This window comes from Panthera leo, chromosome D3, assembly GCF_018350215.1.
Source record: "Panthera leo isolate Ple1 chromosome D3, P.leo_Ple1_pat1.1, whole genome shotgun sequence".
NCBI lineage: Eukaryota > Metazoa > Chordata > Mammalia > Carnivora > Felidae > Panthera > Panthera leo.
This window is the reverse complement of record NC_056690.1, coordinates 4,227,148-4,242,469: the sequence shown is the minus strand read 5'-3', so window position 1 is coordinate 4,242,469 and position 15,322 is coordinate 4,227,148.

The following is a 15,322-nucleotide window of genomic DNA, read 5'->3' as shown; positions in this document are numbered from 1 at the left end:
TCTGGCATTAAGCTGTGGCACCGTCTGAAGGCAGAATGCATCTCATTTGAATACAATGACCAAAACACTGGGAGGAACAAAGCTGCGGGAAGGGTGGGGGTGGAAAAGACAGAAGACAGGTCTGGGCAGGAAGGCCTGGGGCTTAATTGATCTGTCTTCTAGGGAAGGAAGGCTGTGGGCCGAGCCACTCACCCCCAGATATCAGGGGGAACAGTCATTAAAAGCTTATTAGAATAATGGATCCGGGCCACCGACCTGGAACCAGCTAATGGAGAGGGCGAAGTCAGTCCGCCGGCTCTGTCTGAAGCTGTTTTGTCACTCAGCAACCCTCCATTCGACTCTGCCAAAAATAATTAACTTATCTAGAACAGCCTGAAGCCCAAGACCGTCTGCGCTGGAAGGCCAGGGTCAGAAGCTCCCAGATTCTAGATGCTAGAGCCTGGAAGACTGGAAAGGGATTTCTCCAAACGCACGACGTGTTTCAGATGAGCTGTTAGGACACGTCGCGTAACGTCTCCGAAGTCTGGGGCGGATGCCTGCGGTGCTTGCGACTTGTTCCGGAAAGGGCAAGGGGCCTCTGTCACTTCTGGGAAGGGCCACTTGAAGGCTTCCGAACCTCCTCTGGCTGTCACTCGTGCCCCGAGCAAGGCAGCTGTGAGGCAGGCGCCCAGGGCCCAGACCAAGCCCCGCTTCACAAGGTCGAGCTACTGAGATTCCAGAACGTGTCGCGGTAGCTGGCGATTAACACCCCGACTACAATGCTTCCTCCCGAGGCCTCACCTAGACCCTGTCCCACAAATACAGGAACGTCTGTGTCGGTAGACAACCCGGCCCAGGGAGAGAATGTCTGTCATTCGGTCGGGAGCCACTCTAGAGAAATGCCGGTCACCAGACTCTAAACGAGTCTTTGCCTGCGCTCAGCGGCCCGGTTTTCGAATCTGGTGGAAGGTGGAGTTCTCTGGGCTTGTGGGGATGAATTATGTTCGTTCACAGGGACTCAGCAGATCCCATAAATCATAAGAAGTTCTTACTGACTGCGCTGTGAATAGAGCCCGAGCCCCAAGTCTGACATTTCACACATCTTAAATTAAAAATAATGAGTCCTCCTTTGATCATTTACCCAATGGGTAGAATAAAATATCAGAGCTCAAAGAGCTTTAAAAAGTGGTCTTAACGGATCCTGTCAGTTGAAACCAAACATTTATTACAATCCATGGACTTGGATGGACCCTGGGAATTCAGGAATAAATGAGATCTGTCCCCTTTCCCTAAGGGGCTTAAATTAAAAAAAAAAAAAAATTAATGTTTATTTATTTTTGAGAGAGAGAGAGAGACAGAGTGAATGGGGCAGGGGCAGAGAGAGAGGGAGACACAGAATCCGAAGCAGGCTTCAGTCTCCGAGCTGTCAGCACAGAGCCCGACGCGGGGTTCGAACTCACGGACTGCGAGATCATGATCTGAGCCAAAGTCAGACGCTTGACTGACTGAGCCACCCAGGCGCCCCAAGGGGCTTATGTTTTAAGTGAAAAAAGAACACAGAAACAAGACAATTAGATGCATACAATGGACTTATGCAAAGGGTTCTCCGGGGCTTGCTGGATGGGTACTTAACTGGGGCTGGAGTCGGAGAGGGAGCTTCCGGTTGGAGACCATGACTCGGTGGGATCGTGAAGGTCGCCTGGCAAAAATGATCCGGGGAGAGAGAATTGCATGAGCAGCGGTGAGACAGTGTGATGGACCTCGGTGTGGAAGTCAGTAGCACGAAACCTCAAACCCGAGTGTAGCAGTTACTCTGTGTCTGACACGGGTCTAAATTCCTTGTGCCTGGGGGCTCCGTCTCCTGGGGCTGAACATCTCTGGAGGAGAAGGTGGAGAAGTGGCGGCCTGCGAAGCTGGGTGCTTCCACTGGAAAGAAAATCTACTTTGGTAAAGAGGAGGTATATTCAAGGTTAAAGCATGAATGATAAGGGAGCGTGGGGCGGGCTGAGGGCAGAGTACAGGCTAACGCTCCCGGCTACCTGAGGACAAAGGGAAGGGGGGTAAGTCCCGGCCCTGGTGATGTGGGAAACTAAGGCAAATGAGAAATTACATCCCCTTACGGCCTGCAGCCCACTGACGAGTCCTGGAAACCGGCAGACTGACCTCCCTCTGGGAGCTCAGCGGTCCTGATGAGGACGCCTTGCTGGGGGCAAAGGAGAATCTTGGCTTAACATCGTCCTGACCCCCCAGGATCCGGTAAGTCTACTCTTCATGGATAAAAAGTCCTTTGGAAACTTCCTTTATCTCAACGGCCCCAAGACATACACGGGCAATCATCCTCCAAGCTCATGGCCCCTGATACACATCGGAAGGGTCTCGTGACTGAGGTTTTACTAAACGACAATCATTGGCATTTGTGTAGCAACAGCTGGCCCCTCAAGGTCCTGTAAACCTTGCTTCCAAAATTCCTTAGAGACTTACTCTACCCCTGACCCCCTCCCAACCTGAGGGTATGTGATCAGTTACCCATCACGACCCCAGTCCTGCCCATGGGTCCTGTCCTGCCCATGGGTCCTGTCCTGCCCATGGGTCCTGTCCCCGTGCTTTCATAAAATCACCTTTTTGCACCAAACACGTCTTCGAGAATTCTTTCTTGGCCATCGGCTCCGGACCACCCCACCATCACCCCAAAGCCCCATCAATTCATACATGATAAATTTGTTTAAAGTGCTTGGAAAGCAATTGTACGGGACGGGACGCTATATGATGAGATACAGTCTATTCTTTTAAGTAGATTGTATTATATTGGTGGCGTTCGGGAGAAAACGTCTTGGTCAGTAACATGTATGAAAACCCAGGCACAGGTTTTGTAAGCATCCGTCTGGATCGGTCCCAGTTTAAAAGAACTCTTCCTGTGCTAAAGTCAATTTGCATCAAAACCCAGTGCACCTGAAATAGGTAGATGTTGGTGACGCAGGGGCCCCTGGCGCTTCAGGCTCCTCTGGGACAAGGACCAGGGCATAGCTTCAGCTAAAGATAAAAAGTGAATTGCTATGGGAAAGGGCCTGGGAGGATAGGAGATAGACGGAGCCCACGAAGGTAGCACATTTCGACCTGGAGCCCTGAAATCGCAGGGCGAGTCAGAACCCAACCCTGTTCAGGGACGTACAAGGAGACAAGCGAAGAGAACCCACCCACCCTCGTGCAGGGAGGTGCTGGTGGACGACTGTTCCCAGGGGTCTGGTTCGTGTAGAAACAGCTGTTCTGAGAGGAGGCGTCGAAGACTGAAACGTGTGTGCCTCACCAGGATGTATGCCCTCATTGCAGGACGCAGAACCCGGAGTCGGTCCATGGGCGAAGCGAGACGGTAATCTGATTTTGTCCTTTTCTAGTGCCTTGTTTTTAGGAGTTGAATCTTGTTTTTGTCTTATCGTGGAGACAGGATATATTCATCCTGCACAAGTAACAAGACTGTATGTAAATAAGAACGTCTCTGATCCTTTGCCGGTGGTCCCGGTTCTCAAATACTGCTCTTGAGTTTTGGAATGCAATGCCATGTGTTTCAAATCTTGAAACATTTCCAATGAGAAAAAAAAATCATTGTAAAAAATGTTATGACCACATCTGTGTTAATATGGAATTTTATGTGTTTTCAAATACACTATAGAATATAAATGCTTGGTTGGAGTCTTTAATATATAAAGAACCCTCCTAAATGAACAACAACAAAAACAACAACAAAACAAAGAATACAGACAGAAGGTTTACCAAAGAAGAAAATAGAAGTGAAAACTAAACTTCAATCTTCCCAATATATATCATTTATACTGATCATTCCAAATATCCAAGTATATTCCAAATGTACCGTTTATACTGATAATATTTTTTTTAATGTTTATTTATTTTGAGAGAGAGAGAGAGCGGGAGAGGGTCAGAGAGAGAGCGGAAGAGAGAGAGAATCCCAAGCAGGTTCCACCTTGTCAGTCAGGAGCCTGACTTGGGGCTCCATCACATGAACTGTGAGATCATGACCTGAGTTGCAATCAAGAGACCAATGCTTAACAGACTGAGCCATGCAGTCGCCCCAATAATATTTCTAATTACATATAAAATTATATATGCAAACAGCTAATAGCCTGGGTTGAAAGAAAGACTATATTCAGTACAAACTATATATTAGTAAAAACTGTTGGAGAGATTTACTAATACAAACTTTTTGTAGGACATGTTCGCTGTATGTATCCAAAGCCTTAAAAATGTACAAGCTTGGGGCGCCGGGTGGCTCAGTTAGTTGGGCGTCCGACTTCAGCTCAGGTCATGATCTCACAGTTCGTGGGTCTAAGCCCCGCGTCGGGCTCTGTGCTGACAGCTCAGAGCCTGGAGCCTGCTTCGGATTCTGTGTCTCCCTCTCTCTCTCTGCCCCTCCCCTGTTTACACTCTATCTCTGTCTCAAGAATAAATAAACATTAAAAAAATTAAAATAAAAAGAAGTACAAGCCTTAATCTAGCTTATTTTCTATTAATTTGTAATATATAAATATATTATAAGGTATAATAAATATATATAATATATCTTATAATATATTTATATTAATCTTAATATTTTAATCACATATTGGACATATTTCAGTTCGAATATAAGTCCTTTCTCCCTTGTTTAGAATAACGATAACTGGGAACTAAAATGTCTAAACTTTATGGATGGATACAATCCATTGAGAGGTTGCACACCGAAAGTCTCGAGGATGATGTAGCCTGAAGACATTTTCTCTCTGTTCAGCTCAGTGACTTAAACAAAAATTCAGTGATGTGCCAATATTGATAAGCAGGTTTTTAAAATAAACTCTGGAATGTTGATTTGTCTGGAAAGAACAGAACTCTGTCCACACTGCTTTCTAAACATGACACTGACTGGCCGTCGTTAAACATTACATGCATTCTTTAAACCCTATCAGCCTTTTCCTGTTATCCCAGTAGCTACCACTCTGTATCGATCTGTACTTAATGACTTCAATCAATTCCCTTACCTGTCTGGACCCTGTAAGTATTTGACTTTATGGATTCTGGATTATCTAGCACGTAGTTCATCTGTATAATATAGCATTAATCGGCCAATACAAGATGATACTGTTGAAAGATACACTAATAGAGAAAGATACACATGGCATAATAAATGTCAAGATTGGTACAAATCACTATTTACACCACGATCGTTTTCTTGGCTCCAAAATGCATTTTTGCAAAACAAAAGACTAGAAGGATTTGCACCAAAATTTGAACAGCCTAGGTATTGGCTTAGCTGGCAATCTTTACCTCCTTTCCTCTGCTTATCTGTGTTGGCCAAGTTTTTTATGATGGTCCCCTGGGCTCTCATCCCCTCCACCCCTCAGCTCCAAGCCATTTGTTCACTTGCTGTGCTCGGTGGTCATGCTGTTGTTTCCCCCGGAGGGATGCGTCCCTGAGAGCTGTGCCTCAGCTGTGCGCTGGAATGCTCTGCCCCGCCCCTGTCTGATTCGTCCTCTGTCTTGTTCCTGTCTTGTCCTTATGACGTCCTGTGCCTGAGTCCACCGCAGCAAACGGCTAGGAGCAGGGACTTGGTGACCTGGGCGCCCTCCTGCCATGCCAACCACTTTGGAGTTCAACCCTCTGGGTCCCTGTCACTTCGTTTTAACTGGAATATAGTGAAGACTTAATAATATGCTATGAGACTTGGAAATCTGAACTGCCTAACAAGAGTCTCCATTAGGAAGTGATGTTTTTATCAGCAGACGGAGATAAACAGGGTGGATATGAGAGCCGCGTTACTGCCCTCTCTGCTCCCCCCCGCCCCCGTGCCTGTCACCTGCCACCAGTACACACATCTGGTTGACAAAAATCTCTGCAGGGAACTGTCCCAGCTCTGCCGGGAGACAGGGCGCATCTGTCCCCACTGTGAGAGCAAATGCAGCCTGTTACCTCTGGGGAGTCCCTGGCTTGACATTCTGTTTCCAGTTACAGGCACTAAGCTTGTCCTTTGCTGGTTTTGCAAAACACACAGCCAACGCTGGGCTCATGGCCCTGGAAGAAACAAGGCGGCTTGGTTCTCAAATGTCCCCGAGTTTGGGCTTGTGATCGGATGAACCCCTTGGGCTTAAAAAGTGGAGAGTCTTTTACTGACCCAAACCCCTAAGTGACTCTGAAACTGCACCTGTTACATGTACGACCGTGAGAAAAAAAAAATAGCGGGGCGCCTGGGTGGCTCAGCCGGTTAAGCATCTGACTCTTGGTTTCGGCTCAGGTCATGATCTCACAGTTTGCGAGTTCGAGCCCTGCGTCGGGCTCTGTGCTGACAGCACGGAACCTACTTGGGATTTTCTCTTTCCCTCCCTCTCTCTCTCTCTCTCTCTCTCTCTCTCAAACTAAAGACAGAAAGAAAAAATAGTAAAATGAAGAAAACTTACTCTCGGTAGGGAAAACATTTTTCAATGTTGCAGCATCATATTTTTTAACTGAAAGATTCCATTTTAATTCAAAACAATACCCCCTGTCTTGCAAAAATAAAAAGGGTATAAATAGTTCTGCCAGAAAAGACAGAATTGGTACCTGTCTGCAATGGTCCAGTGGGCACGAATGCCTTGCCCTGGGAGGTCTTTCTCTACCTTTCTGGAAGCAGAGGCCTGCCTTTTGTTCTGTGTCTGAGGAACCTGCTCCCCGTATGCTAATTCCGGCTTCTTTGCACACAGGCCTGCGTTTGTTTTCTGCCTCACCAGCTGTCAACAAACACATCAGAGGAATAATTTCGGGATTTCAAAGAGAGAAGATGCTAGTGTTTTATCGTGTGTTTTTAGATCTCCAGCCCACAGAGAGCAGAAATTGGGCCCAGGCCTGAGGGCTGCCTTCCTGCCAGATCAAGATGCTTTAGTTTTGTAGTTAGAAGATGAAAGGGTGAGGGTTAATTATCTGTGAACTCTTCAGGAGGCCACACATCGTGGTTTCATGATTTTATCCCGTGATGTTCATTTATTCAAAGTCAGAGTTAACCAATGCGCATGCGCGCGCGCACACACACACACACACACACACACACACACACACACAGGTATGGCTCCTCTTGAAATGCAGAGTCTGGGAATGTGGAGCCCACGTTTCCACAGGGGAAAGGGTGCTAGAGCTGAGGAGTCTTAAACTTTCAATGCCACTTGTTAAAGATGGGAAGGCCACTCGATTGAGGACCTTTGCCCTAAGTGCGGGTCCCCGTGTGATGGGATGTTACAGGTGGGGACAGATGGGGCTCAACTCAGCACAGCGTGGGCAAGTGGGGACTGATGGCCAAGAGTTGGGTCGGGGGCAGTGGGTGGAAAATGACTCAGGAAACACCGGGGGTGGAAGGAGGGTGATTCTAGGTAAACCCATCGAACAGGATTCTTGAGGAAGACAGGCCAGGTGATCAGACGTGACCTGGGCGGTCGGGGTGGAGGGTGAGGAACCCCATCAGATATCGGAGGTGGGGTTCTGGTCTCACTGACTTAGCATGGCGTTCACCGGGAGGAAGTTCACAGATGCACCCCGGAGAAGGTGCGGGAGCCTGTGTAAGGTTAGGTCACAGAAACTTTGCAGAGGCCACACCTTCAGGTGGCATTCATGCTGAGGGAAGGAGGGGGCAAAGGCAGAAGAGCGAAAGAAAGAAATTAAATGTCCTTACAACTTACAGCCCATTGATAAGTCCTTGAAGCAGGGGCGTGACCTCCCTCCAGGAGCTCATCTGCCTCGTGATGACACTTTGCTCAGAGCCAAAGACAGTCTTAGCCTGACCTCCAGGGTCTTATAAGTCTCCTTTACCATATAAACATTCCTCTGGCACCTCCTTTATCTCTCCCCTCCACCCAAGAAGTACGTCAGCAATCCTCCTCCAAGCTTGGGGCCCACCGATCTACGTCTGAAGGGTCTCATGGCTGAGGTTTTACTAGACGCTAGCATACGACCTTTGCCTAACAGCAGGGAGCCCCGGGTCCTGGAAAGGTTGCTTCTAAATTCCTTAGAGACCTCCACTCTCCCTAATCCCCTCCCAACTTGAAAGTATACAACCAGTCACTCCTCACAGCCCCGGTGGGACACTTCCTGCCCACAGGGGGGTCCTGTCCCCGTGCTTTATAAAACCACCTTGGGGCACCAGAGACGTCTGCAAAATTCTTTCTTGGCCGTCGGCTCCAAACTCCAGCGTTTTCTACATCACGTTCACGAAGTGTCATCTGCTTGGAGGGTGCGGACGTTTGAAACGTGGGAGCCTGATAAATTTGAGCGTTTTATGTTGATTTATCAGAGTGAAGCAGGCTCTGTGCCTCTGGCCAGCCTGGTCGTCTTTAAGCTTCAGCAAAGCCCGCGGCAGATGAACTGAACCTTTCTTTGTGTATCCATAGGTCATGCATTTGAAAGGGCGCAGGAGGAGACACCCCAAAATGGGCCACTTTGGCCTAAATAGTACTTCAAGTTAAAAGTAACCCAGACCCAGCAGGTGCAGGAAAGGCTCTCTGCCTCCCCAGAAGTGCCTAAATTTGCACCGGAAAGGAGCACCTGCACCCAGACGACAAGTGTTAACGGAGGCCCCTCAACCCACGAACTCGTCTGCGTCTGAGTAATTGAACGACCTTGTTTTCCCAAACACCTTCTCACACCTCCTGGCCGATGAGATTTCCCCCTTTGTGTCCTCAGACCTACCTTTTTCCTTAGCTCCTAGAAGATTCTTGTTGTCTCATTGTCTCTGGAGTTTCCGGTCCGTGTGGACTCCCCGCGGGTACCCCCGTCTCATGTGATTGTCGCCTGTTCATCTGTCTCCTGTCAGTTCAATACCAAGTCCAGCTGGGAGGACCACAGGGCAGAGGAGGGTCTCCCTCCCCGACACATTCCTTCCTGGAAAAGAACAGACCCCTTTTGCACATCATGAAATGGGAACTGGAGACTCTCACACACACTCCCTCCACCCCAGGGACTTGTCCCAGTACCGGCACCCTGGGCTCTGCATCACTGACCTCCTGTAACAGATTAGCTGCCCTAAAGTCCTTTAAAAACTCCTGGGCCAGCCAGGAACCTGGGAGCTGAGCTTTGGACAGGAGTCCGCCTTCTGCCAGGGTGGCCAGCCTCCTGAGTGAAGCCTAAATTCCTTTCCAGTCAAGGCTTGTCTCTTGAGTAGTGGCCTTTGCATGGACGGGCAGCTGAACTTGGGTTTGGGGAACAAGGGAAGACCACCAGGAGGCTCGCAGGCTAGAACGGTCCAAGCCGATCCTCTGTCGCTGATGGCTGAGGGCAGTGGGGATGTTAGTCACTGCGCTGATCGCTGATTGGCCCTCCTTCCTCTCCTTCTCTTGTGGATGTGCAACAGACCTTTCCAGAAACTGCAGAGCGAACGCAGGAACTGCCTTTCCTACAAAGCTGGGCCTTGGCAAGGTTAACAAAAATGCAAAATACTGCCACTCGCTGCTTGTTTTTGGAATAATGTAGTCGTTTTTATTTAAGATGTGTCCTTCATGTTGAGGTGGAATGGGTTCAGCAATTTTTTAAGTGACTTGATGAAGATATGTTTAAAACATGCCCGGTTTTGATTTCTGTAATTTAACTTTATTTTTTATTTTTTAAAATTTACATCCAAATTAGTTAGTATGTAGTGAAGCAATGATTTCGGGAGTAGATTCCTTAATGCCCCTAACCCATTTAGCCCATCCCCGCTCCCACAACCCCTCCAGCAACCCTCAGTTTGTTCTCCAGGTTTTGATTTCTAATAGAGTAGGTGTGGAGAGCTGGAAGCCACGTCCACATTTCTTTGGTGTTGTTGATAATGTCTAACAGAATGCAGCAATCCTGGGGTTGAAATGCGTAAGAAGTGGCTTAGGACCACCTGGAAAGCTTAACTCCTTTGGTTGGGATCTTTCCCTGAGCTCAAGATTTGCTGGACATTCTTAGGGGCGCCCGGGGGGCTCAGTCGTGAGCGCAGGTCATGATCTCGCCGTTCACGGGTTCAAGCCCCGTGTCGGGCTCTGTGCTGATGGCTCGGAGCCTGGAGCCGGTTTTGGATTCTGTGTCTCCCTCTCTCTCTCTGCCCCTCCCTGGCTTGCGCTCTGTCTCTGTCTCTCTCTCTCTCTCTCAGAATAAATAAACATGAAAAAAACTAATAAAAAAAAGAAATAAGCAAGAAGACTAACGTTAACGATCACAGCCGTTTCTCAGCGTCCGGTTCGGAGGAAGGACGCACGTTCATACGGCGGTGTCCCCATCACCAGCTCCCCGTACTACCCTTCATCTTGGGAACCTGACACTCTGCATCGTTAAACACACCCTGCCCTCCCTGCGCCTCCCTCCGCCCAAAGCCAGCTCTAGCTCACTGCCGTCTCTAGGAGCTTGAGGACTCTAGCTGCCAAACGTACATGGGATCAGACAGCATTTGTCCTCTGTGTCTGGCTTATTCCCCCAGCGCAATGCCCTCAAAGTTCATCCGTGTCGTACCTTGCGTTTGCCACCGAGGCCACACCGCCTCACGTCTCACGTCTCACGTCTCACACCAGCAGGTGCACAGAAGATCTAATTGTTGTACATTCTCACCAACCACTGTTATTTTCTTCAGGTTTGTTTGTTTGTTTGTTTGTTTTTTTAATAGTAGCCATCCTAACGGGTACGGGGGTGGGGTTTCTCATTTTGGTTTCCCGCTGACATTTCTCCAGTGACGTTGAATATCCTCTCCTGGGCCTGTTGGCCATCTTCTCTGGCGAAATGATCTACGCAAGGGTTTTTGCCCCCTTTCGAACCTTTGCTTTCCTTGTTGTTGAGATGCAGGAGTTCTTTACATATTGTAGACACTAACCTTTATCAGATAAAGGATTTACAGCCACATCCTCCTCCTGCCTGCCTGCTTGCTCAGCTGCTTGGGTCCTTTGATGCCCAGGAGGAAACGTTTTAGTGAGTAATTGTGTCTATTTTTTTTCCCAGACTCATGTCTTATCTGTAAATTATTGCCAGGATTTTATTTTAGTGCATTTTGGCAGAACTGGGGTAGTCTTAAGCTGGTTTTCCTATTGAAATTAGACTTTACATGAATGAGGGAAAAAATTAGCAAAGAGAAGCCCACTTAATTTCCACCTAGGCAACTTTTTCTTTACTTCACGTATGTAGATAAACTGTTCAAGTGTACAATTTGCTGATGCTCACAGCTAGTCTAATGAAAATAATGGCTTTGCTCTGGAGTTCCCGGGATGAATCTTAAATGCTGGTTTGCTGTGCTCAGTGAGGAAGCAGGAAGCATTCATTCGCCACTCATCCCCTCCTCCTGGGCTCGCCTCATGCCAGGCACCCCCCCCCCCGCCCCCCACTGCCCTGCTGAGTGCAGGGGTCTCTCACCTGGCAGGAGCCCTGTGGACACTGGAACCGAACAGACGTGAGCAGTCACCAGGTGGAGATCTCGCACAAAGAAAAGTTGTATTTGCAGCCAATAAGGAGCTCACAGGGAATGGGTTCTAAAGCCATGACTCCCCGAGAGAGGGTGGATGGGTTCCTTCTGTTTAGGGTCAAGATGACCGTTTGGATCGGGGAGCCTTATCATCCTATCTCGAGACAGGCGTACATGGGCCTTAAAGAAACCTGCCTACATCTACGTTGTATGTTATGTGTAGAAGTCCGAGGCTCCTCGCTGGGGGGAGAGATTAGTATTATAATGAGGTAAAAGCGACTGTCGGTCAGGGGTTTGACTCAAGGGTCTGGGTGGTCCAGGCCGATGGCAGGTCCTGTCAGGTCCTTCGTCATCACCTGAGGGCTGGTTTTGGGTTTCATGAGAGGAAAGCCAGAAAAAAGAGCTTAGGAGAAAATGTAAGACAAAAGTCGGTGAGTACCAGCAGGTGGGCAGTGAGTGCCAGGTCTGAGGGTCTAGCTGGTGGCAAGACCGGGGGCCAGACCCAACCCTGCCCTCCTCACCCAGGCTCCGGGCGTGCAGCCATCTGCCTGGTCCGTGCCCCCCAGGGGACGTGGCAGAACCCAAGAACCGCTGAGAGTCTGGGTGGGGTCATTCAAAGGAGCGACTTGCCCTGTAGTCCCAAAGAACACTGAATCCCGAGTCACAACCATATGGAGTTTGGGAAGGACAGGTTTGTTTTCCCTGGGTGGGTGATGGGAATTGTCTCCCTGGGGATTTGTTTTTGTGATGCCGATGACCTCACATCTGACAGCTGTGCCCCTTGCACGGTAGGCATGAGGTGGGCATGAAATAAACAGGTGCGGAGGGGGTGGAGGGCAGGGAGTGTGGTTCCGAGCATGGCCCTTGGGAACCAGACGACCTGGCTCCTGGCCTGGGGTCTACCCTCTCTTATGCAGCTTTGGATAAATACGTATCTAAGCTGTAAAGGATGTGATGATAATCGTGTTTACTTATAACATAAGCCTGTAATTAGCATGTGTTCAATAAATGCTAGATATTTTTGGAAGTGATCTTAAAACGGCGTAATGTGCTTTTGAGCTAAGTGAAACGGGGCCATCTAGGAAGCCAGGAAAAGGAGCCAGCCCTCTTTTCAAAAGAAAAGCTGGTTGTTCAGCAACCCACCAATCGATTTCACATTAAAGAAAATTGAAGCTGGAAGCTGAATCACTCTGTGAAATTTTCAGAAAACCTATTGAGAAGGCCCTCAAGGAATTATCTGGCTTTGCGCGTCTGGTTCTTGGTCCCCTGGCCTTGGCCTCACCTGCTGCAGGTGTGGGCGCTGAGTTGTCAAGGAGGAAGGCGACACGGTGGCTTTCAGTCTCCCCGTCTGCAGGCAGTGCGCTGTAACAGCTCATCGCTAACGAGGAGGCCTCCCTCCAGCATGGGAATACGGGAGGTGGGGGAGGGGGGCAGTGTCAAGGTAAGCCGCTCTGACATCAAACACAACCCAGGAGAGCCAGCCGCTCACTTTCAGAGCAAAAGCAGGAGGCCAGGGGAGGGAATCTGTTCAGTATCTACCGAGCTGGAGGCCAGAGAGGAGCCGAAAATGAGACCCAGGCTGCCGAGTCAGAGCACAAGTCAGGGGACCCCTCTATATGCTGCTGTGCAGAAAGACGTTCCCCGCCACCCCCCCAGAGAAGGATGGTTTAGGAAGCTGGCCCCATGTTTCTTCCTAACTGCATGCAGGGCGGGGCTTGGTCAGATGTTTAGACTGACTGTCGCACGCGTGGGGAGTGACTGTAATCAAGGAAAACCCATTTTTACATCCGTTTTGCTGATTAACCTCCCAATAAATTTTCTAAGAAAAATCCACGTCTGTCCTCATGGCCCTAGCTGGCAAGACACAGACGGATGTAGTTGACAGGTACTCGTGGAGACTTCCGGAATGTAGGTCTTTCTAATGAGGTGTTAGCTCATCACGGCGTGTGAATGTCTGGTGAAACCACTAGCCTTAGGAGGAAAACTAATTACTTTCATACCCGGTTGTCGGGGCGACAGAAGAAAGGAAATTCAAGAAAACACAACACCGGGTCTGCAAGGTTTCTTCGAGGGGGGGGTCTCGGATTCACCAACCAATCGCAAAGCCACCCGTGCCGCTTCCCTCGAGGGCAGGTAGACTGGAATCCTTCGTGAGCTGTGACGTTCCTGCCAGTCTCGAAAAGAGCGGACTGTCCGTCTCCTACGAGTGTAATGAAGAATTCGGGCTGTGCAAATTAGGGAAGGAGCGGAACGCCTCGGTCCCTCTCCTCACCTGGGTTGTGGATGCAGGGAATTTGCCAACGGCTCTGGGAAATGATCTAGAGGTGGGCAATTCCAATCGGGCTGTATGTCGAGCTCTGGTGGAGCGTCGTTTTCCGCAAGCACAGGGAAGCGTCCGCATCCACGAGAGTCGGGCTCTCTTCGGACAAAGCGGTGCCCCGGGGTGCGCCGTTGTTGACGTCCCGCCCCATTTCTTCAGCGAATGGCATCCAATTCTGTTGGTAGCTAGCTACCCTTGCGTGCCTGGGAATTTTAATGAGGCTAGCCTCCTGACAAGTGAGAGCATATCACATCTCCACCTCCTTCCTCCCTGCACTAATTGGCTCCAAGGGGGAACCATGCCTGGGGCCGGATCAGTCCCGAGTCACTGCCTTCCCCGCTGGCCACAGTGGCCGCAGTCCCAGGATGGGCTTGTGAAGCTGACTGCTACAAAAGGTGTGAATTCCAGGACTCCCGAGAGTTCTCTGAGCAGATAAGGACGCTTTTTCTTACAGGCCTCCACAAAACCTGCGGCTCCCGGAGGCCTAAGGCCGTGTGTTAGACCTGAAAATAAAGCCAGCATTACAGGGGACACGGTCAATGAGAAGGAGCACCTTGGTGCGGTGTTTGACCTTCTTAATCTAGTCACCGAGTCATGTCTGCTCATGGACTTTTGGGTCCTAGCCATCCCTGCGTCCCCGCCTTGTGTTGAGATCGGCTGGCGCAGGGTTGGCATCGACTTGCGTTCAAAAGAGCATCAGTTCTCACGGAAATTCTCACAGAACCCACCATGGTGCCCACCTGTGAATGGGAAGGAGCGTGAGAGGGGCAGGTGTGGCTCACAGCCCCGGGGGCGGTCCCCGGCAGGGCGCCAGGACATCAGGCAGGGACAGGCAGGGAGCGGTGAGAGAGAATCAGCAGAAGGAGGTAGATCTGGCCGGGGACGACAGGTCAGAGCAAAATCCGGATGCAGACGGCTGACTGTCCTTACAGTGGAGCCCCCAGCACACGTATGTCAACCCAGAGGCACAGCTTTCCCACAAGGACCACCGAGAGCCAGACTCCTTCCTCCATCATCCCCAACCCCAACCGGGCTTCTGGGTCACCTGACAGTTACTTTGACCAGCACCGTCCCCCCCTGACTTTTGTTAGAACAGAAGTGCAGGTGGGCATTTCAGGAGCGTAACAACACAGGGAGATTACAGCCTCAAGATGCAAAAGAAGAGATACTTTAATCAAGATTTATTAAAGGAAACAGGGGCGCCTGGGTGGCTCAGTCGGTTGGGCGTCCGACTTCGGCTCAGGTCACGATCTCGCGGTTCGTGGGTTCGAGCCCCGCGTCGGGCTCTGTGCTGACGGCTCAGAGCCTGGAGCCTGCTTCGGATTCTATGTCTCCCTCTCTCTCTGACCCTCCCCCGTTCGTGCTCTGTCTCTCTCTGTCTCAAAAATAAATAAACGTTAAAAAAAATTTTTTTTAACTTTTTTTAAAAAGATGCATTAAAGGAAATAATTGTTTCTTTTTGTCTAACGTATCTTAGCGCTGACTTTGTGCCCACAGAGACGGCTGGTTAAAGAGCTATAATTCTTTTCACTGAGGCACCTGGGTGGGTTATATGGAACTACAGTGTCTGAGCCTCATCTATTTTAGGCACTGGAAGAACAAAGGAGAGGAAC